We start from the raw sequence: 23912 nt of genomic DNA on the forward strand, positions 1-23912 counted from the left end.
GAGACAGCTGTGTCTCAAGTGCCTCTGAGCAAGGACAGCCCCGCCACCTTTTGAAAGCCTCTGCGGGGGGGAGCCTGGCCTCCCTCTTGGGGCAAACTGTGCCAGTGGAGCTGGTCTTTCTAAATGGCCACTCTGTCCTGTACTCTTAAGGTTTCTGCTTCGTTGTCAGGTCTCAAGGGGTCGGTTTGTTGCATCCCAGGCTACTGATTTGTGCAAACCTGGAAGCCTTGCAAGATCACTGCCTATTTTCTGTTTGACGCCAGTACCTGAGTCCGCAGCCCCATTGGCACCCATTGTGTTGCCAGTGCCTTGAAATGGAAAGGGGGCAAACTGGATGAAAGAAGTAAACAGGCCCTCTGTTTCCAGTTAAAACCAGCCTTGGCTGAGCCCCATACAGTGGGAGCCCTCGTTCAGATCTAGCCAGTGCAGCGTCAGTTGTGCGCAGGCTCTCCTCCCTTGGCATGCCTTGCCCTTGGGGGGCTCTCGGAGAGGTGGGCAAGAGCTGCTGAAGTTCATCCCACGAGCAGCCCCAGGGCGGGGCCTGGCTGATGAATGTCGCATGAGGCTGCTGTGACTGTGTTTAGATTCCAAAGGGGGTGAGCTGCAGATCAGGAAATCACTCCTTGCAAGGTGGACAGAGTTGATGAACTCGCTGCTGCTGATAAGGAGGCCTGCCTGCAGAGGGGTGAACTCTGTGTGACCCACTGGTACGCTGGCTGACCCTGCTGCACTTAACAGCCAGAAACAAGCCAGGTGGATTCACTTTCTTCAGCTGCTGATAAGGCAGGAGGACAACACCCCACACCCTGCCCGGCACCTGACCTCCCCTTTCCGGCTCTCCCTGCAACTGGCGATAGGGGAGAGGGCCCTGATAATGTCGTTGGGGTTTGAATGTAAGTGGGACGGGGACGGAGACACACACACACACACACACACACATATGCACAAAGGACCAAGCCACAGCCTCCCTTCAACCCCTCCTTGACCTTGGCAGTCGCCAAGTCTGGGGAAGCCTGGGCAAGAGGGCTTCCCACCCCCCCACTCCGCTCCACCAAGCCGAAATGTTGGCCAGTGTGGGGCTGGGACAGGAGAGAACTGCCACCTGCTGTTACCTGCTGTTCTCCTAAAGACACGTGGCAAAATGTGGCCAAGGGGACAGTGTGCATCTGGGCCCAAGCATCCTCTCTCTGAGAAGGCTCTCTGCCAGCAGAAAGAGACTGACAGATCCTGGTGCTCTGGGCAGGGAGCAGTGGCCTCACTGGCTGCCCTGTGGGTCACTTCTCTGCTTCATGCTGCATGGGTGATCTACCTCACAGCTCGTGCTTGGAGGAGCGGGAAAGGAGGGCAGACAAAGAAGCTGGATCTGGACAAGGTTGAAGCGCTGTGCTCTGCAGAGCGGTCCCTGGACTGTCCTAAAGCAGCCCCCAGTGTAGGATTCCTGGGCCGAGCTGCTCAGGGCAGACTGCAGAGCGCCTGGTGCTCCTGCATGGGCTTGTCTGCTCCAGGACTTGTTTCTAAATGAAGCAAGGTGGGGGAGGGGGGTGTCCAGAGTAGCTGTGCTGGATCTTCTGGTTTGGGCCTTCCTGCACTTGTGATTCCATCTGCAGGCTCACTCCGTGTGCTCATCTCCTCAGGGCCACTTTTGTTTCTTGCCTGCTCTTTTGACTGAATCCCCACTTCTTCTCTGTATCTCTCTTTTTTTTTTTTGAAAGAGGGGCTTCTGGATCTGTGGCAGGGTCTGTCTTCCTGACCTGTCGTGTAGCTGCTGCGCTGCACAATCCAGCAACGGGAAGTGAGCCTGGCTGTGGTTTCTCACCTGCCTCTTGAAGACCACCAGCAGAGCACCCCTGTCCCAGGCTGTGCTTGCTCACACCCTCCCCCCTGCGCGTGGCACAAGGAGCTGAAAGTGGCTCTTACCTTGTTTGAAACAAGCCAATTCAAGACCGTGTAGAGCTCAGGTAGGTTCCTCCCCCCCCCCTCCCGGCTCTCTTAGGATTCTTGTCCTTTCTGCTGAAGTGTTCATCTTTGTTGCTCTTGACTCATTCTGCTGGTTGCTCTGTCAAGGTCACGTGAGCTTGGTGCTTGGGGGCTCTTTCCCCCACCCCATCCCACAGCCTCTTGCCCTGGGGCCCCTGTTAGAGGACCCTCCCCCATTCTCAGGTGACACCCACCTGTCACTTGTGCTAAGCTTATAGTGGGTCACACGTGGCAGAGCTCCCCAAACCCAGTGCCCAGCTGCAGACTAAATAAGGGCAGCCTCATCCGAAAAGGGTTCAATCACTTTTCCAGTGGCTGTCCTTGTTTTATGGCCATTGTTTTTGTGCTTTTATTGGGGAAAGATGGACTAGGAAGGAAGGAATGACCATAGACGCAAATGCGAAATGGACATTTGATGGCACCTGTGAGGCACGGCTGACCCAGGAGAAAAAGCTGCTGGGGGGTGGCAGTGGCAGAGGTTCGACAGTGGCTGGGGAGTGGGTTGGCCATTGGCGGTGGTGGAGGCTGCCTCCAGAGGGTGGGGGTGTGCCTCTGTCCCTGGGCGCAACTGATGGCAGGGCCCCTGGCCGTCCTCCTGGAAAATTCTAGCTGCTTCAGAGCAGCCTGCAGTGCCTCTGGGTTACGCATAGTCAAGAAATCTCCCGCCCAGTCAGCTTCTCGTGTTGCGTGCAGATTCTTCTGGGCTCCAGAGTTCACCTCTGGGTTAATTGCTTAGCTATCTGCAGGCTGCCGCCCTATCAGTATGATAGGATCAATAAATATGATAGGGAGAAAACCTGTAGCTGAAATGATTGGACCTGGAATGGTGGAGAGAGGGTTGCTCAGCAGAGGAGATGAGGCTGGTTGAGTTATCCAGGCTTTGTCCAAGTGTTGGTCATTTGAACTGGAGCTGCGTATGCAGCAGAGAGGCACACTTTTCATACAACGCGTTGCAGGTTCACGCAGCTTGAGGGGTCTGACGAGAAGTAGCCCAGCCCTGGGACAGAAATGTGCACGCAGTGGTAGCAAGCAGCCTGCCACTGCCACCCATCCTTTCAGACTTGAAAACACTCCCCAGGATAGACAGTGAGCCGGGCTGGTCAGCGGAAGGGTTCCTTGTAACTGGACTTATGGGGGGAGGTGGAGGGGGCCCCCCAGGGTTAGCCAAAGTTTGGGTTCCGCTCTAGTTTATAGTTATAACTCTAATGCCTGTAGTTTAAGTGTTGGCTACACAGGGCAGGGAAAGGGAAGCCCTTCCTGCTGGCTTATGCTGGCTTTTCTCTTCCGTGGCTCCCTCAACACTCTCCTCTACCAACAGCCTTTAGGGCCTGCTAAGTGAGGACTCGGGGACTGGCCCAGGGCCGCCACTCAGTGCATTCCGTGGCTGAGCGCTTGACTGAGTTGGCAAAGTCGACCTTGACTGCCAGCGCCAGGCTCAGCGCTTTTGGTCTGTTGTGGCAAGCTGGCTCCTGCTTGCATCCTGGCCTGTGTGCGCACACATGGGAAGGGGGCAGAAGTTGTAATTCTGCATCCAGAAAAGATGAGCACTGTGGTTGGAAAATGTGCAAATGGAGCACATTTATGGGAATTGCCTCCTGTGTCGTAATTTGGTCTAAATTTGCTAGTCGTGTGGGGCAGGGATATGGAAGCCTCAGCTGTGGAGATTTTTCTGGTTCCATCTTCTGCTGCTGCCTGGCCCTAATAACTCATGTTCCACTGGTGCCAACTGCCATCCACCAGTGCCACAGAGGTTTACCCCCAGGTAAGGGAACAATTGTCCCCTTACCCAGAGGAGGCACCTGCAATTCCTCCCCCCGTCCGCAGAATGCAGTGAGAGCCATTTTGGGGCTGCTGCATCGGCGGGGGTGGGGGGTGGAGGAGAATAAAATTGGGCTGTTAAGTGACTACCTCTTGATCTGAGATTTCAGCTGTCCCATTTTCTGTCACAGATACTAGCATTTGAAACTGGTTTATATTTTAAGTCAAAAGAGGGGGCCAGCCTTGACCCTCACGAATCCAACTGCTGTGCCCACAGCCTTGTTCATAACGATCATGTCAGCAAGCACTGCTTTACTCATATTTTTGTCATTATTAGTAGAAAGGATGGGTGAGGTGAGGAAGGTGGGCCTGGAGCTCCACTGGAGAATTGTGTGCTGTAGAAGGGAAAATGTCCTGGGATTTGTGCCTGGTAGTTCTAATGAAAAGGTCTTGATTAACCACCTCCTCTGTCCTTGAATTGTCGCTGTCCATCTGAAAAAATCTTGCTGAGCTGGGTAGCCCAGCATGGCTTCTCACAGTGAACACAGTCTAATTCTAATGGGCTTGAACTGCAGCAGGAGAGATTTCAGCTGCCTGGCAGGGAGAGGACTAAAGACAGGATGGGAGCCTGAGGTCCAGCACACCCCCCTGGGACAGCCAGGGACCTGCTGGCTGGATTTGGGCAACCGGATCCCTTTCCATGCTTCTCCATGGTCCCTATGCAAATGGTGGAATTCTGTGTATGTAAAGAATGATCTTGGAAGCATCCCCCACGTCCATGGGAGATCAATTCCAGGGTCCCCCTCTGATACGCAAACCGTGCATATGGGGAACCCCCATCTTTGCTGCCCCCCACGCCTATTAATGTCACTTCAGTGCTTACCACTGCGAAAATGTTTTCTTTCTTTCACAGGATGCTGTAAGCATGCACGTTTATAGCACAATGTGCAGCCAGCCAGCCAGCCAGCCTAAATGCTTGAAGAGGCTGGCTCCAGTTTTAACAGGAAACCTCCAGCTTTCCTGTTCAGGTCTGATTAGGTGTTTGGAAATGGTGTTATTTACTCAAAAGTAAGCCCCTTGCGTTCTGCAATCCTGTCTTACTCATCAGAAGTAAACAGTGGGCCTGGTCTGGGTCAGCCTTGTCACTGGGGAAATTCTTCTGAGTGCCTCACTGAGCCTTTGCTCCAGCAGTGGCTGAATGCAGTCCTTCAGCTGACCTCCAAGTCGCCAAGCCAAGCCATTTCCTTCCAGGTGTGGTGGCATATGGCGGCTTCCGCCAGATAGAAATAACTTTACTCTGGCTCGTGAAGGTAGCTTGAGTCATCTTTTCTTACCTGCTTCTGTTTGCCCCGTCATGCTGATTTGTGTAATCTGCTACAGCCAGCAGCCATATTTGGGCAGAATCTCCTTGCCCTTTCTGAATATTTGTGCTGTGGTACAGTTTGGGAGAAGGTGAAGAGGAAGCCAGATGGTTGCAGGACGGAAGGTCAGTGTGGAGGAAGCCTGGCTGAAAACGGGCATGCGCCTTTCTCACTGTGGGCAGTGGACAGGATCACTCCACCGCCACGCGGGCTTCTTAGCAAGGTCACGAAGGAGACTGCAGTTTCTGCAGCAGTCGACTTTTCCTGCTGGATTGAAGAGAAGTTCATGCGTTTAACTTGGGTGTGCTCATTTGTAGCAGGAAAAGAATGTATATGGAAAATACGACTGGGGGATCAAGGGAGGAAAAGAGGGAGAATCCAGATCTTTAATTCATTTTAAGTCCTTCCATCCTCCAAAATGAACTGAACTCCAGGAACTTTAGCTAGGGCTGAGTTACAGTTTAAAGATGATAAAGATCTAACCCATCCTTGGCGGTTTTTAGATTATGAAACCATGTAGCCTTCCCTGGCGTTCATTCCATGCAGATCGTAGAGAGGGCAAGAGAAGGAATTGGCGTCTCTAATTACTCCCCTCCATGGTCTCCCCCCAACTCTTTTCTCTCTCCAAGGCATCAGTGTACAGTTTACAATTTAATTTTCTGCTATTGTAATCTGTAGCCCTTGTGTGTAGATCATTTAATGAAAAAGGTCTTTTTAGAATTAATGTGGTATTTAGTGGAGAGGGAGAGAATCCCATGTGTCTTTACGTACTGAAAAGAATTCCTGAGGAAAGCACTCTGATTCAGGTTTGTTCAGCAGGCAGATGGAGGCAGGATATCTTCTAATCCACTCACTGAGCGAGCTTCTCAACCCCAATTCTCTCTCTTGCCTGCCCTGACCAGGCGTGTCGTCTTGTTCCTCTGGACCACCAAGGGTCTCCAAACCCCAGCCTGGGGGGCCAGGTGCGGCCCGCAGCGAGCCTCTGTCCGGCCTGCAGCCAGCCAATGATCCCCTGAGAGTCTCTGGCCCAGTTGACCAAACACGACTGGAGTTGCACTTGTGGGGTGGGGGAATGCGGGTTCATTTCAGTGTGTGTTTTGGGCTGCGTTGGTGTTTGGAGAAATCTTGAACATTTGAGCCCATTTATTCATTCATTCATTCATCTAAGTTCCATCTCCAATGTATTTATTTAAATGTTATATTAATTTTTTTTTTCCGGCCCTCGACACTATGTCAGATGTTTGATGTGGCCCTTTGACCAAAAAGTTTAGTGGCTCCTGCTCTGGACTATCAAGCATATCCTTTGCAGAGTAGGGTTCATTAAGGCAGGCCTTGGAATGGATTTGTGTGACCCCTGGGAACACTGGGTGGGCATCCAGGCTAGGCCAGGATCCTGGAAAAGCCCTCTGAAATGAGAGGGGCATGGAGGCACAGGGGTGGTGCTTGAGTCCAGGGCAAGGAAGGCCGAGGCGCAGAGGGATCTCCCCACAACAGGCAGAGCTGCTGAGGTTCCAGACCTAAGGAGGCAGGCCATGCAACCATGTTCAGCCAGGGAGACAGAGGTGCTGGGGACTGCGCCACTGAATTGCCTGCCCTTTGGGTCATGCTGCTCAGGGGTCTCTGCTGATGCAGGAATGGGGATGCTGCTTCTGCCAGTTTGCTGGGGTCACCGCTATGGATGTTGGCAATTTTGTTGGGGAGAGGCTTTTAAGTATTTGACCCTGCTGTGTAGCATATTAATTAGCATTTCAAATGCAGCTAGCATTCTAAAACAAATTCTATTTCATCTTTTCTTTCTTAGCATGCCTGAATTCACAGAACTTTTTTTAAATAATAAAACCTCATTCTCATGGAATAGTTCTCTTGTTTATGAATCATTAAGAAGTTCTGGTCCCCACAAGACCTTCCAGCCACTGGGAAGCCCCTTAACTGTTCCTGAAGTACATAAGAGAGTGGGTAATAGGGTCAGATTCCATCCAGGGGTCATAGACGGTAGAGTGCTCAGCTTTCTCCGTGTGCTGGCGCATGGAGTGAGTCTTGGTCATGTGTGTGTAGGATGTGGTTAAGACCATTCATCCACCTGGCTGAGCTGCCCAGCCAGACCTTTTGTGGTCAGAGGGTTTAGGGAGCATGCCCCACAGCCTGGTCCCACATGCAGAGCTTCACAAGCCAGAGCCCTGTTCTTGCCCTCCACTGCAGGCATCTGTTGATACTCTGGCTCTGACTGTGAACCAAGTAAGAGAGTCTGGAGTCCTTTGATAGAGATCTGTGACACGACTGAGCTTTTCCATTCCTACTCCATGATTAGTTTGATACACATCAAAGCAATCAGCTTTACTCTTGACTGTTGTGTGTCCTAAGGAAATATTTACTGCTGGTTGCAAACGGGGACCTGGTGTGTTGCTGCTACTCCCAGTTAGAAACCAGTGTGAAAGTTGCCTAGTCCAGTCCCCTGCAAATGTGAGGTTGCTCTGCTGTAGTTCAGAGTGCACAACCTGCTTCACAGAGGACCGCCTCCAGAGGCCTTGTGGCTCTGATCGCCACAGGTGGGGGTCCTGGGCTCCTGTACTACCTGGCTCTGTAAATACATAATATGTAGTGTGTGTGTGTGGGGGGGGGGGGCTGTGTTGGTGTTGCAAAATCAGCACCCTACACTATGCAGAGCACACCCATCCACATGGCCAGATGCTTTCTCCCCAGAATCTCCAGCAAGTTCACCCAACGGTGAGAGCAATTCTGCTGAGTGGAAATTGTAGTCTCACTGGCTGCCTGAAATGGAACCTTCACCTGGGTGCCTCCAGGGAGGTGTGCAAGCAATTCTATCCCTGGCGGATAAGAGCAGTTGCGTAATGAGGATGGGTCGGGGTAAAGTGAACGTGTCTGCCCATCTCTGAGACTAAACACCCCATCAGGAGTGAAAGGCTCAACCCTCACACTCCTGTTCCTTTCCTGTCGGGAAGTTGTCAGTTCCCAGATTTCAGGCATTTCCTTTTACAGGCAACTGCTCCAGCCCTCCTCTTTAATTTGGATCTGACCAGCCAAATTCCGCATGAAGTACATTCAAATAGCCCCGTAAATGTTGTGCTGGAGAAGCAAGTCCTTCCTTCCTCTTTCTTCTGTACTGGTGCTTGCAGACTGTTGGAGGTTCAGGTGCTATATAGTATTCACTGCCACTAGATGTAGTCATGGCTGCTGCCTTAGATGCACTTATGAGGGAATTTGAGTAATGAGGAGGGTTTGGTCTCTGGCAGCTAGTTGCCATGGCTGCGCGGATCCTTCAGAATCAGGGTACCATTGCTGTTCCTTCCTGTTCGGTGTGCATGTGTGCTGCAGGGAGGGGAACTGACTTCTGGTCTTCCACTTATTCAAAAGGGTCTGAATTTTCATGTGAAGCTGACAGTCCGCGCCCTCCTCTGGGTCGCACGAGATTGTGGAGGAATGAAAAGGGTGGATTTGCCCTGCACTGCAGCCTCAAATCAGAGCTTGGTGCTGTTTGAATTGGACCAGGAATGGGTTCCCTAGATGGGATCCTTTCCTCATCACCAAGTGACCTTGCTGGGCTTCCAAAGAGAGCCAGTTCTCATCAAGCACTTTCTGTCACCCAGAGCGGAGCCTGGTTTGAGATGGTGACCTCAAGAGCTTCACCTTGCGCAGGAGCAGGATGTTGGCCTTGGTGTGGAGTTCCCAAGTGGGAAGTGAGGGACTTGACACAGGCATGCTGGACCCCTTGATTAATGAGGCATTTCATGAGCTCTTAAGAGCTTTCCTTGCACACCCTGCTTGGCTTCCCTTCCTCCTCTCGGCCATCCTGGCCAGCGGTTCACATTTTGTCTTATTTCTCACCAGCAATGACCTCATCTCTGTTTGTTTTAAAGAGTTCATGATCTCCCAAAAAGCAGTGAGACAAATGCCCTGCATGATGACCGCCTTTCTCCCCATTTGTGTGCTGTGCTCAGTTCGATGCAGAGATGTTGGCTGTGAGGGCAGTGGAGGAGGAGGTGGATCTGTGTGTCATGAGGATGGTGACATTAGCCCTGCTTGAGTCCATCTTGTGCCATCTCTGCTCAGCGTCTCCCGTTCTCAGCAGGGTGGATTCTGTCCTTCTCCCTGTTTCTTCCAGTGGCACATGAAATGCTTTATAAGTATTTATAAGAAATTTATAAGTAATAATAACCAGAAAAAACCCTCAAATATTTGTCTCCCTATATTTGTGCATGCTTGCAAACTACAGGAGCTGGGCTCCTTGCAGGATAATCAGCAGCTACTATCATTCTGGCAATCTGCAAGATCCAGCAGGAACTGGACTCCCAGCTGTCAGCCCCTAGACATTCTCTCCTTACCCCCAGTTTATCTGATCTGTTGTGAAGAAGGGCCTCTGTAGAGATCTTTGCAAGTTAGAGTTTAATTTTCTCTGTGTTCTTTGCACGCAGAGTGACATGCAGTGTGCTGGTGTTCCGCTGACTGCATATCTGATGCTTTTTCTGTGCTGAAGTGACTCTGGAGGGTTGTGCTTGCACCAGGCTTGCTGTGGGGTTGAGTCTTACAGATGCTTTAAATCCTGTAAAGCTAACCAACTTTCCTCCATAATCGCTGTTGGAGCTTAAGCCTGTTATTCCCCAGCCAGACAGGCTGTTGTGCACAGAACATAAATGCAGGATTGGTGTCCTGGGGTCACTGGGCCAGGGGGGTTTCCTGCAGAACAATATCTTGAGTGAACATTTTGTCTCATACCAGCCTGACCTGGTTTGGACCCTTCCAAGACTACAAACGTGAGTACAGCGGGGCCATCCAAGGGTCAGGGCGATATAGCAGTAGGTCAAGATTCCTGCTTTGCTTTCAGATTTGTTCACAATCTGCAACAAACAGCCATAAATCCTGTTATTTTTCTCAGAGCCAAAGGCGACACTCTGCCCTGGCTATTGTTGCAACAAGCCTCAGTGGATGCCGTGTTTGGCTTAAAAGTTTTGCGGTTGCTTGCGTAGCGGCAGCCAAGAGGCGCTCAGGGTGGTGGTCCTGGAGCATGAGTTGTTCCCCTTGCAGCCAAGTGTGGTCCGTGAGAGTAGAGGCTTGATTAGCTTCCACTCATGCTGATAAATTCGGTGGTCTGCAGGATTTTAATGGCAGGCACTCTGAATGTGTAGCTGGTTCCTGATGAAAGCTCTTGCAAAGCATAGTGGAGTGGGTGGGGAAAGCAAAGCCCCATCCCAGTCTGCCCAGTCCAGAGAACCTTCCCCAGGCAGTGTGGTTGATGCCTGGGTCCAGGACTCTTCAGCATCTGACTCAGGTGATGAAACCAGGAGGGATGGCAAACCCTTCAGAAGACAGGACTGAAATTCAGAATGTCCTTGTGCAAAGTTTGGCAGTTCAGCTAAACAGAAAACCACATTGGGGGGGGGGGTGCCTGGCCTGGCAGTGGCGTGAGGGAAAAGGAGCTCCACCCCAGCCAGCAGTGTGCTGTGGCTTCCAAAAAGGCAGGCATGATTCTCGGCTGCAGGGGCCGAGAAGAAGCCGACTCCCATTTGACTCTGCCCCACTCAATGATTCTGCGCTCATGGACACTGCACTGTCAGGTGGGTGCAGACAAACAGGAGGGGGTTCAGAGGGGGCAGGAAAACAAGCCCTGCGAGGAAGGCTGGAAAGAGCTTGGACATATCTTACCTGGAGGGGAGGAGGTGGGGGGCCTGAATAACAGAGACTCTTCAGGCACCTGAAAGACTGTCATGTAGAAGAGGGCTTGCTTGTTCTCTGCTGCATTCAAGCAGCACTGATAACAAATCAGCAAAGACCTACTGGAAAAGGTGATTACAAAATACATGCTATTTTATTTTTCAAAGGTCTCTCCTGCCCTTACCTGTAGAACGTTTCCAGGGTTGCATATAACAAGAATGATTTAATGCAAGTATAGACCCAGATGTAGATGATGGGTCTGGTTTTACCCTCCATGCTTTGCCCAGCAAGGCATATGCTGGTCAGGGCTGCAGTACCCTGGAGAGTTCTAAGGGAGCAACTTGCTCCAGCAAGGCCAGGGAGAAGGAGGCAGAGACCTTGCATGCCTCTAGACCCAAGCTGCCCCTCCCACACTCTGCCCTCCTGCCTGGAGAGAGGGGAGGTGAAAGGGGTTGCCCTCTGGAGTGCAGTTTTTCACTGCTCCTTTGCTCCATTGCCTTCTTCCAGGCCATCTGCCAGCACCAATGTACAGGCTCAGGAGTGTGCAAGGTTCTGGGTGCGGGAAGAGGCTGGTTCCTGAGTAGCCATGGCCCTGGGCCTCCAGCTCTTGAGTCTCCAGGCTGGCAAGGGCAGGCTCCAGCTTGGGGTTGAGGCTAGGACGGAGCCCAGGGCTGATTCATTCACCCACCACCCTCTCCTTTGGTTAGGGCTCAGGGTGCAGGGGTTAAGAAACAAAGAATTAAACAGCAGGATTAACACAGCTATTATTCTTCATGCCAGCATTTAAAGCCTGAAAGGGGGAAAGAATTAAATATTTGCCTAGATCTCAAGTGGCTGCAGAAGCGACTTTCAAAGATGGGTCTAGAAGGAAACTCTCGTCAGCCATTATGGCACTCAACACACTTTGTGGTGTCCTTAGATCTCCATGGCCATCTCCAGGAGCCATCCCTGGAAGGATCTTCCTTCGGCCTACAGTGGTCTCCACTTCTAAGACAGGGTCTTACCATTTTGGTTAACCTCAGTACCCAGGGTGCTTACAGAGATGATCCTCACAGTGCTGGTGGTGCAAGGGCATTTGTGCACTCGGGAACCTGGAAGACACCTGGATGAGATCTCCTTCCATGGACAATGGTGTCAGGAATGTAAGAGTGCCACCTGGGACAACCTGAGGGCACCCGACATAGAAGAGAGCTTGCTAACGGCAGCCCAGATCCTGCAACCTCTGGCTGTTATGCTGGACACCACCTAATATCAGATGTTTCTCTGCCAGAAGCAGCAGTCTTTGCATGGCCTGAAATTCTAAGGTAGAATTCCAAGGGTCCCCAGCTGCTGGCTAGGCTGATGAGTGTGACGCTTTCATGCCAGGACCTTGTAGTATGATCCCTATAGAACAGGTTGCTGCTTCCATTTCAGGGCCAGACTGCCCAGCAAGGGTGTCTGAGACTGACTGTATCCAGACATGTGCACTGGATGAACGGTGGCTTCTGGGAAGACTTGTGCAGGTAGGGGTGTCAGCCTTGACATCTTCTGCAGACTGGTGGTGATCACAGGGAATGCTAGGCCCCTCAGGTAGCTCGCATGGAGATCTCCTGCCAAAGGGACTTGGTCATGGCAGGAAACCCAAGGAAGCACAACTTGGATGGCATCAATTGCCGCCGGTTTGGTTCTAATAGCATCCCCCTCACTTCATGCACTATCCCTCCAGGCAGGAATGCATTGAGGCCAGCACATGCCATAAATGAAGGGAAGAAGGTCCTAATTGCTCCAGGGAAGCTTGTCAGTTGCGCCTATGGATGGATGGAGGGACACCTGCTGAACAGTTTAGCAGTCCTTCTCATGAGTGCCTCCGACCTAGTGGTGGACTGGTTCAACAACACATTGGGCAGCAATTCAGAAAGAAGACGAAATTTTCTGATGATGCAGTGGAGCGTTTTGGATCACATTTGGCAGTCAATCTGTTTGCCTCTGCTTGAAATGTTAATAACATCAGTGTGTGCAATCAACATGCAGATCCAAGAGGGTCTGCTTGAGGGAGATGTGGGTCTTCGAAAGAAGTCCTGACTGCTCTGTTACTAGGTCAGAAATTGGCTAAGGAGACCTGTGATGCCCCTGGTGGCCTGCCTTGCACGGTACAAGAGCAAACAGGCCCTGGGGCAGCCTGGAGGGCATGGGTGTGTGACCCATGCATTAATGCAAGCAGGGCCTTTGCGCGGCTAGAGTGCCAGCACCCTCCTAAAGCAGCGTGCCAGGAATTTATGGGAAGGGCTCTGCCTCACACGACCTTCATGCCACAGATTCCTGAAAATGTATCTTTCATTCATGCCCAAGTTAACACAGGATGTGTCTTTACCTTGGTTGGTTGGCAACCTTCAGTCTCGAAAGACTTAGATATAAGCCTACAGCACCCGGTATTCCCAGGCGGTCTCCCATCCAAGTACTAACGAGGCCTGACCCTGCTTAGACGAGACGAGACGAGATCAGACGAGATCGGGCATGTGCAGGGTAACAGTACCTGCCTTCTGCCCAATGCCTGTGCATGCTCAGAGAATGTGAGGACCCAAGGGAGGCATGCTTAGGGCACTTGGTGTGTAGTCAGGACAGTTAGTGCATGCAGATCAGAAGCACTGTGTGTTTCCATCCAGGACCAATGCATGGACTAGAGAGTCTTGGCTTCCACCATTTCCTGGTGGCGAACTCAGTTTGCAGCATGATGCGTGTTTCCCTTTGGGGAGGAGCTACTTTGACACTTTCCATGGCAACTGTGTAGGTATCTTCACACACCTTTGCACAACACTCCAGGCTGCATAACTTCTCTTCCGCAGATGCATCCTGGGGAGAAGGAATTTGCAGAGACTTTGTACTGGCTGTCTTTGAGTCCACTTGGACTGCTTCTTTCTGTCCCAAGGATTCCAGAAGGCCCTCCAGAAAACAGATGAGGAAAATGTCTTCCTAGTGTTCTCTGTGTCTTCTGCCCTCTGCTGCTTTCCAAGGGACCCAAAGGAAGCACTTGAGGCATCTGCCTTTACTGCAGATGGGGGCAAAGAGGTGGAGTCTCCCAGGGCAGGGACCCAGTTCCCCCCTTGTTACCACTCTCATGGTTTTTTTTTTTTTTCCCCCTAATTGAAGACAGTATTTTTGTCCGGGGGTTGATGAGTTAATCCTCTGCTCTGTAAGAGGGTGTGGCAAAGTGATAGCAGGACCCCACCTGCTGCCCAAGAGGTTCTAGAAGGCCACCTAGAAGACAGGAATGCACAGTCCTTTCTCCCTAGGAACCGCCTGCCTGGCTTCTGGTGGTGAGGACACCTGGGGGCAGCCTCCAAAGATGACCGTGGTGCACAGGCAGATGATGTGGTGACAAGCATTCCTTCAGGCCCAAGCTCTAAAGATAAGCATCAGCACTGTGAATTGTCCACAGAAACGGACCAGGAGCCAGCCTGCCTCTCGGCACTGTCCAGGTGCATTCCCAGCACCGCATGGCAGGCAGCAGCACTTGAGCTGCTTCAAAGGCAATTCCAGGTGCACCACATTATTATGGCAGTCGAATTGGGAGCTAACTGGGAGCCTGCTGAACAGTGGAGCCTGCTTAGTGCTGCAGCGGTCACTGGAGCCTCTAGGGATAGCGGGGTACAGAAGCGCCTCTTGTGCTGACTCTGTAACGGCCCCCCAGGCTTCTGGAGGCGTTCTGGATGAGCCAAGCATTAACTGTGCTGGATCGTGGCGGCATCTTCACCATCTGTGTGGTGCATGTTCCACGTCACGCCTGAGTTCACAGGACGTGGTCAAGTTGGTCACAGTGATAAAGTGTTTCCAAAGATTTCAGATTTTGCAAACACTCCCGAGTTTTTTGGAATATTTGTCCTAAGTTTCCAGAAATGTCATCGGTTTGGTATTTTGCCACAGGGACTTGCGACACTCCCCTCCTCCCAAAGTGGCCCTTTTGCCAGCAGTGAGAGTCTTTGGCAGAAGCTGTTCTCACTGATGGGTCCTGTTAGCACCAGCTTCCAGGCCTGGCTCCTTCCTGCCCGCTGAAGGCATGGACTGTTCAACATGAGACTGCAGGCCTGTTGGGCGAGAGCCACAACTGCTCTTCCTTGGCGTTCCCTTCCCATCCACTCGTCCTCCGCCACTCACACTGACACGTGCTGACAAGTTAAATGAGGCTTTTTGGAGCCTGTTGCTGGAGGCTGCAGCGACTCCTTTTGCAGACATGGAGAAGTCAGCTGGGCCTGCCCACCCTCCTCCGCTGCATCCTGTGTTGCAAGCAGCGGTCCCAGAATCTTTCTGAGCACCTGCCGTTTCTTTGGTGCCCTGAAATATGGCTTCTGCGATCTGGCCGTTTGACTTCAAGCCTCTGCAGGACCCGCGTCCTAGAGGAGGGAGAGCTGCCCTACAAACACCCTCAGTCCGCCCGCCACATCCTGAAGGGAGCACATGGCATCTTGTGGAAGGAGGCTTGTGTCCTCTTAGACCTGAGGTGTTCAGTCTGTGTGTCCCGCCTCCGATAGGGGCGTCCTGAGGCATCTGGGGAGAGGTGGCTGCAGCTGATTCTGCAAAGCTGATCTCTGCTCTGCTCAGCTGCACCTGCTGCCTGCTGACTTACTGCTTTTCTTCAGCTGTGAAAGCGGTGGGGCAGCATGAGGCTGGGAGGGCATGTGAAACATGGTGGAGGGAGGTGGGAGAGAAGGCTGGCTGGGCATTGGCAGAGGTTCTGCATCTCATCATGGAGCTCTCTCCATGTGCAACCTCGTCCTAGGGACTACATTTCCCAATCCTCACCCTGGGCATCCTGGGATTGGTCAAGGCTGGAGGAGAGGAGAAGAGTGCGGAGGTGCTGCGTCTCATCAGCACAGGGTGCGCTCCTGACAGGCTTCAAACTGGGAGGGAAGAGTAAGCTCAGCGAAGGAGGGAGCCAGCCTGCTCTTAGTGGGGGGGGGGTGTCCAAATGCCCCAGCCTGCATTCCTCCGTCTTGCCTGGGGGGAGCAGGGGTGGCAGCTGCATGTTGGGTGTATGTGTGTGAGCAGCCCCCATCTACTTTGGGGTGAGTTGTAATTTTGCTCTGTGTGGCTGCAATCCTTTCCACACTTTCCTGGGAGTAGGCCCCATTGACTCAAATGGGACTTACTTCTGAGTAGACCTACATAGGCTTGGGGTCTGTGTCAGCTTAATCCAGGATCTTCACCTTTCTCTTTCTCCCCCTTCAAAAAAGAAAAAAAGCCACTCTTGATGACTTTGTCTCCAAAAATTGATTAAAAACAAAAATCCCCATTCCTTTTTAGCCATTCCCCTTTTTCCTCCTGCCTCCTTGGGGGGGGGGGGGGTACTTCCCATGTTGGCTGCTATTGTAAGACAAAAGGCACAATCCTAGCTAGGTCTACCCAGAAGTAAGTCCTATTGTGTTCAATGGGACTTACTCCCAGGAAAGTGGGGTTAGGATTCCAGCCGAACAGTCTCTGGGTCTCAGTTTGCATCAGTTTGTAATTAGCAGATACACACAAAACAAAGTCTTCCCCTCCCCCAGCAGATTCATCACTTCCCCCCTCCCTTGTCAAAACCCTCCAGGTGTGCTGCTAACAAACTCAGGGCACAATCCTAACCCTGTCTGCTCAGAAGTAAGCCCTATTGTGTTCAATGGGACTTACTCTCAGGTAAGTGTGGTTAGGATTGCAGCCTCAGAGTGCTGGCAGCCTTGCTTCTAGTGTATAATTATAACACCTTCGTCCCCATTTTGGGGGTCACTGAGGTGAGGTGTTGTAATGGGGAGCCGTGGCCAGTGGCCACAAGGATCAGGGGAGCCGCGAGCTGGGAAAGTTTGAGAACCGCTGGCTTAGACTTTGGCCAACTTTGCTGTGAGCGTGAAAGTTCCTGAAGAGTGGCAGATACTTCTGGGTAGGATTGTGGGGTTGGGTGGGGGGGCTGCTTCCCTCAGCACTGTGGTTGTGAAACCAGGGCGCAGCTTCTGTGCTCAGCTGACAGCCCTGTCCTGTCCAGGACTGGGCCAACACGTGGAAGGGTTTTCTCTAGCGGAGCAGAGTTTTGCTGTCATGAAATGGCACCCTGCCACAATATAGATATTGTCTATAGGTAGTTACAAGGGGATGGTTCACTTACCCTGAGGAGACCTTTCCAACGGCCTCTCTGGGGATGCAGCATGTGCTCCATGGGCAGGAGGGGGATGGAGGTAGGGGCTGGGCAGTTACAGGCAGTGAGGCTGCATGTGGGGTTTGCCTCCCTGCCTCACTCCAGCCAGCAGCTCTGCCTTTGCAGTGAGGGAGGGGGCAAGTGCCTGTACCTGCCCTTGCACCACCCCCTGCACTGCTGGTTCTCCCAGTGGGACGCTGGTTCCGTGGCTGCTTCTGCCCTGTAGCCACACCTGGCCTAGCTTGTCCCCTTTCACAGGGCTGGTTGCGTGGGCTTCCCAGGCAGATGTCACTGGAGTTGTGCATGAAGAGCCACAGCGGCCCAGCGCACCCTCTCTTTCCCCACCCCGGGGTGCCTGTGTGGCTCATGGAGCCTCTTGCAGTGCTGCGCCGGAGTGTTTGGCAGCGCTACGTGACTGTGTGCTGGGGAGCAGCGAGCAAGTTCAAGGCGAGGTGAAGCTCCTCGGAGATGATCTGAAAGTTCAGGCAGAGGTGACAGCGGCAGCAGCAGCAGCTCCATGCAGACGAGGCGGGGTGAGGGAGAGGTCAGCGCTTCCTCTCCCACCCCGCCCTGCCCTCCGTGGGTAAACAAAGGGAACCTGCGGTTTGCCAGGAACTTGGCACCGCCAGAGCGGGAACCAGGCAGGTCCTTTGCAGGCCTTCCGCTTGCCTGCGGCCACCTGTGCGCAGCAGGCAACGTCGGTCCGTGAGGACGCCCCCCTTGCTTGACACCTCACGCTGGGCAAAGTGATGTCACGGCAGACGCTGGGGCCCTGCCGTGAGGGGTGTCAAGGGTGGGGAGGGGAAGGAGGGCGCCCTGAACAAATCTTGGCCAGTTGGCTTCCAGGATGAACATGGGGTTCGTTCATACCCGTTATGTGCGCAGAAAGTGTTGCCTGCGGGGAAGTCTTGATGCTGTCGGTCGCCTGGGCTGCTTTCCAGGCAAAGCAGAAATAAGTGGAGGTTTTCTGCCTGGTCAGTGGAGGCACTTCAGTGGATTCTGGAGAGTCCCTGAGGTGAGGAGGGCTTAGAAGGAAGAAGGTCCTCCAAGGCTTTGGAAGGAGGAGGAGAATGTTGCTGCCCAGTCCTGTCCCCTGCCTTTGAGTAAGAAGGTTTCTGCTTACTCCCTAACAGGTTGCCCAAGGCCAGTGGGTCTCCTCGGACCAATGCCTGCAATTTTGCTTGTGTATGTCCAAGGAGAGAAAGGGGATGGAGCAACCTAGGAAGGGGGTAGGAACCGGGCATGGGAGGGCCCCCAAGAGCCACCTTCTCCCCGCCCACAACATGCCTCTGCAGCCCACGTGGAGCCAGAGGGGCCGCTGCTTTGCACAGCTCTTGTCTGTTTGCAGCAGCGGCCCAGCAGCGCGTGAGGACGGCCTGGCTTTCTCACTGCTGGAAGGTGTTCTGCGCTGCCGGAGCACAGCTTCTGGCCATTCGTGTCCCACTGTAACTGGGCAACAGGCAGAACTATAGGTGGGCAACAAACCCTAATCCTACCTTTGTGTTTTAAAAATTAAAAAGTACAGCTGATAGAAATATATTTTGGGACACAAATGTCTGGCATGCAAAAAATCTGGGTGCAGATGTCCAAGGACACCAATGACCAGGATGCAGCTGGCTGAGACTGTTGTCCAGGGTGCCCTGGTCCTGTCAGTACTCTGAGAATGGCGCACTCTGCCTATGGCACTGTGGGCCTGGGTGATGTGCAGCAGCCAGCCCCAGAACCAGATGCAGGTGGGTGTTCCTTGATCTGTGGTTGTTCTGGAGGGCAAGAGGGAGGCTGGCTCTGCTTTGCTCTGCTCTGCTTTCCATGTGGCTCTTGGTCGTTCCAGACCTCCTCTTTTGTTCTGCTGACGCAGCCTGCCTGCCCTCGGGAGTGGGCCCACTGCAGAAGGTTGCGGCTGAACCAGCGCCTGCCCGCCCACCCATCCGCCCTCGTGGAATTTGGCTGCTGGCTGTCAGCTGTCAGCCGCAGGTGCTGAACTGCAGCGGCTGGCGACAGATTCGTAAAACTCCTTGGCTCCTGAAGTCTGGAGAGAAGAATGTGAAGTATGAGAGCAGAAGCGGGAAGCACCACTCCTGAATCTGCAGAACTGTCTCGGTGCCCCTTGACTGGCTCATCTTCTTCACCGTTGTTCATGGGTAGCAGGCTGTGCGCGTGGAGACAGTGGGGTCCGCAGCAGGCCAGGTGCTCAGCATCTCCTAGGACCTGGCCAAGGCTTGGGAAACCTGTCATGTTGGTGTCTCCGGGGTGAATGTAGGAGGCATCTCATGTGAAGCGGCCTTGTGTCCAGTCAAGCCACCCGTCCTCTCACCCAGTGCCATCTGGCCTGAGGGGCAGCCACTTTCCAGGCCTATTGTTGGAGCTGCTGCTGGGGCTTGAACCCAAGACCTTTTGCGGCCAAGCAGCTGCTCCGCCCACTGAGCAGTGGCTCCTCCCCATCTCGACACTGCAGCTCAGCCCTACCACAATGGAGATTCCTTTAGGAGAGGTTCATGGATCTGTTCCCAGGACTGGCCCTGTGCAGACATCAGCTGCAGTATGTGATATGTTCGTTACATGCAGGCAGGAAGCACTGGGGTGTGCCGGCTAGCCGATGTTGCTCATGTGCCGCCTTGCTACAGCCCTAGATGCCTGCACGTGATTTGGCAGCTCTGAATCCAGGATGGTCCTTTGTAGGCTTTAGAATCCCTGTGCTCTGCACGTTCAGCATTGCCCTGTGCAGAAAAATGTGCAAGGCGCCTATGCTTTCAGGGGGCACATCTGTGTGATTAGGATCCACTGTGCTTCTGACTCAGCCCCACCCTCTTGGGATGTGTGGAAGGCCCTGTCTGCGTAGGGCTGCAGAGTCTTCCCCATGCCCTGTCTTCTGAGGCACCTGGTCTGTACAGCAGCATCACTGAACCCAGGGACTATCTACTGTGGTCCCTGACAATGACCGGCCAGCCCACTGCATGTTAGCAAAGTGAGAGGGGGGCTGTTGCTTCTTCAGAGTCATTTGAGGACAGCTTGACGTGGGCAGTGGGTTTGGGGTGCTGCCTCACAATCACGTTTTACCTTTACGGAAAGCAGAGCGCATTTCTGGGAAAGAGTTGTGCTCCCAGGTAGATGGGAAGAACGACAAAGCTGCCTTGCAGCAAGTGCAGCTGCGAAGGGTCCCAGCCTCCGTCCCCTGCAAATCTCACTAAGCAAAGGCAGAATCCTAAAGACAGGCACCGCAATGCGTCCCCAAATAGCCCAGGCAGAAGAGATACTGGCATGGCTGAGTGGAGGCCCTGGTGCAGTGGAAGGCCGTCTCTCTGCCTGAATCCTTCCAGATTCTTTACAGCCCTTCAGGGAGTCTTTGAGGGCACAAGCAGATGCCCTTTGCTGTGATGTGGCTCTGTGGTGTTTAGCAGGCAGGCACACTGTCAGGGGCCTGATGGTTCTTTGGGACCTGTGCTTTATTTATCCTGGAAGATGCCCCCTTCTCCTGGGTCTCCCCCATCACCATCCTTATAACAACCCTTTGGGCTGCCCTCATGATGTAGCAGAGTTGAGTTGCAAAGTCCTTAGTTCAGATCTCAAACCCCCCCCCCCCCCATTTGCCACCTGTGAGCAACACTCTTTGACCACCCTCTGCAGTGTGGGGAAAGTGCTTCTCGGGCAGGCCATTCCCAAGATACAGTGGATGTGATTCTAAGGCAGGAGCGCAAGACTTCTCTTCCCAGGGACAGATGGGCCACTTTTGGCTTTCCTGAGAGAAGAGGGGCGGCTCAGGGAATCGGGAAGGGCCCCAGCAAGAAGTGAGGAGCCAGCAGGGCATCCCCTTGGGTGTCAGAAAGCCATTTCCTCTCCCTGGTTCTGGCAATATCCTTTTTCTGTGACTAGCCAGGCAGGCACATGAAGCAGCTTTGCACAGGGCGAGTCGCATCTCACACAGTGCGTCTTCCTCTGGCCAGCAGCACCTCTCCTTGGGTGCAAGCCTTGGGCAGGCAGAGGCGTCTGCTGTGTTCCGCTGCCTGCCCTCTGACCTGGAGATGCTGCCCGCTGGGGAGCACCCTGCTTGACCTTGGAGCCATGGCCCCTTCCCCCGGGCGGGTGTGGCTGCGCTGTCCGGCCACTATGATCTCAGGGGCTGAAGCAGTGCCTGGTCAGAGAAGAGCAGGCCACCAGTGTGTCCTCCTGACCTTGAATGTGCCGTTGCCTTGTGTTGGCCAGGTGAGGGCACCTTTCTTGAGAGGGGGTGTGAGAAACACCACCTGGTTATCTGGAATGGGGAAACGGAACTGTGAGTCAGGCTGATGTGAAGCCCCCCCCCCCCACTGAGCCTCCCCGCCACAGCCACCTGTCTGGGCATCTGAGGCAGGGCTGCCAGCCCTCTGCCTGGTAGAGGCTTCTGTTTGGCCTGGCCTGTGCATTTGTGAGTCCATCCAATATTGCTGTCGTCATTCTGCCTTCCCAAGGAAATTGTCCCAGGACCTCGGGGCCTGGTGAGTGACATCCACTGTGCTGGCTCCACTCCTGCACGCACAAAGGCTGCCCAGCACCTGTCAGGAGGGCCATTCCATCCAGAGGGAGAGGCTTCTCGTGCTGTTACTCAGTGCAATTGAATACGATGCCGCTTCCCTGGACAGCTCGGTTCCGCCCACTTTCTCGCCCTGAGCACTTAGGAGGGGCTGCCTTTCTGAAGGGGCCTGAGTGCTTTGGCAGCTCTGCTCTCTGCTGCTCTGGCAGAGAGTCCAGGGGTCTCTCTCTCGGGGGTAGAAAGCAGTCCAGGGATTGCAGAGGTCAAAAGAGACAGGTTGAGAATTCAGAAAAGCTGTCTGGCGCTGCCACCAAGGAGGGACACGGGAGGGGGGCTCTTGAGTTTGCTTTCCCGGGGCAGAGCTGGAAGGATTGCTGTGTCGCAGCCTCAGATGGGGTGCACACGTGCCCTTGACACTGACTCGCCTCTTGGAGGTCCTGCCTTGCCTCACCCTAGCAGGACCTGCCCTGTCTGCACTGTGTCTTCTCCTGTGTTTTGGCTGTGGCTATGCGGGGGGGAGGGGTCCGTGCACAGTCCATCCTGCTGTGGAACCAGTTGAGGGTGGCCCAGAAGGTGCTGGGATTCTGCACTGGGACAGGTTTGTAAGGTTAGTCTGCATAGGAAGGCAGAACGGAATGGACTCTCTAAGACCTCTCAGATCCACCTGCAGCTCTTGGGGGGAATCAGGCTTCCTGGCCTCCGCCTTGTCTCCCTGATGTGCACCAGGCCGATGGTCACCGGCCACCCTACATGTCCCACAGCTGACGCAGCACGCTGCCCGATTCCCCTTCCCCCTCTGAATTCAGGGACTGTTGCTTTCTCCCCCCCCCCCGCCCTGCCTGTGTGTGTGCTGTCAAGTTTGATTTATGGACCCTGCACAGTTGACTCTTTGGTTTGAAAAATTAATGGTATTTGCATATTTTTATTTTGGAGTCTGTGCCAGAAGGCAGCAGTGAAATTCACGGAGGAGCCCGCTGCAGGGATGCCCTTGTGCAAGTCTCCTCTTCCCCACCCCGTCTCCTGATTTAGTTGCAGAGGTGAAAAGTTTAAACAGTAAAACCAATAAAACCACATTTATGTGACAGATAAATCGTCCTGTGTTGTCAGAGTTCCGAGGGAAAGAACTTCCCGCCCTCTGGTTGCGTTGCAGAGGCAGCTCTGGGCGCGGGAGGAAGCCAGCGGGAGCTGGGAGCGGCATCCCTGGCCAGGCCACGTGTCCACAAGATTGATAGGGCTAAATGGTTGTAAAACACACAGGCCATCCATCACTGCCTGCTCCCTTGGCTCTCGCACATCGTGTGTCAGAGGAAGGCTGGACTCCACTGCTCGGGAGGATGGGTGCCTGTGGCGCTCAGGAGCAGAGCAACAGCCTGGGCAGCCACTGGCCCCTTCCTTAAGTGGACAGAGGGGTGTGCTTTTCCCTCTCACACTATACTGGAATCAGGGGACAGCCACTGAAATTGAGCGTCATAGAGACAGAACAGAAGAAAGAAAACATTTCTTTACCCAGAGTGTAATTAGTCTGTGGAACTCCGTCCCGCAGGATGTGGTGATGGTGCCTGGCCTATGTGCCTTTAAAAGGGGATTGAACGTATTTCTGGAGGAAAACTCCATCATAGGTTACAAGCTGTGATGCAGCCTTCTGGTTCTAGATGTAGACCACCTCTGAATGCCGTTGTGCAACAAGATGCAGGTCTCTTGTTGTCTTGTGTGCTCCTGGTGGCAACTGGTAGGCTACTGTCAAATGTAGGAAGCCAGACCCTGGCTGGAAGCCTGTAGGAAGCCAGAAGCCCGGATGGGCCCTGGGCCTGATCCAGTGGGTCTGATGTTCTTATGAGGCCCAAGGCTGCAGCAAGGACTTCCAAAACTTGCTTCATGTCCAGGTCCTTAGGCCTGTGGAACCCTGTGCCCCACTCTCAGTCATGCCACCAGCCACAATCTTGCCATACTTTCGGGTCTCCCTGTGGAACTGCAGCCTCTTCCCCTTACCTGCTACCCCATCCAACAGTCCTGGCAGAAAACTTGTGTAGGAATGAAGAGTGGCGTTTTCCTGTACAGCTCTGGCAACTGACTGTTCACGTGCGTTGTTTGGGCTCTCCGTCTGGAGGGAAAGCTGTTTGCTGGATATGTTTCAGGGAGGGCTTGTGGCAGCTTCCAGGGTGATGCACATCATTTGCGCTTTGCAGCCATGAATATGCTTCTTTTCCTCTGGGTGGCAGAGATATAATTGCACAGCAGGGTGCCATCACTTGTAAACGTGAGCCTTCGTCACCTGACTTACTGAGTGTCCTTGTTGCCTGCTGCAAGTGCTGAGCTCTTCCATCCTCCGGTCAGAGAGAACGTGTTTGTTGCCGAGGGCCCTGGGCTGGGGGGCTCTCTCAGGGCAAGAGGGACTCCAACTTCCGGCCACCTCATTTCTCCGGGGCTCGACACACAGGCTGGTGAGCCACTGGCTGTTCCTTGACTTTCTGCAACTTTCAACATGTGGCTCCTTGCTCTCTTG

At 53.5% G+C, this 23912-nt stretch overlaps 1 protein-coding gene across 2 annotated transcripts in view; it reads left to right on the top strand.

Moving 5' to 3' along the window:
* Nucleotides 1-23912, top strand: part of EXOC6B (exocyst complex component 6B) — a 172146-nt gene that overhangs the window by 138858 nt on the left and 9376 nt on the right. The window lies entirely within an intron of this gene.

Source organism: Tiliqua scincoides, chromosome 6 (assembly GCF_035046505.1).
Source record: "Tiliqua scincoides isolate rTilSci1 chromosome 6, rTilSci1.hap2, whole genome shotgun sequence".
NCBI classification, from domain to species: Eukaryota; Metazoa; Chordata; class Lepidosauria; order Squamata; family Scincidae; genus Tiliqua; species Tiliqua scincoides.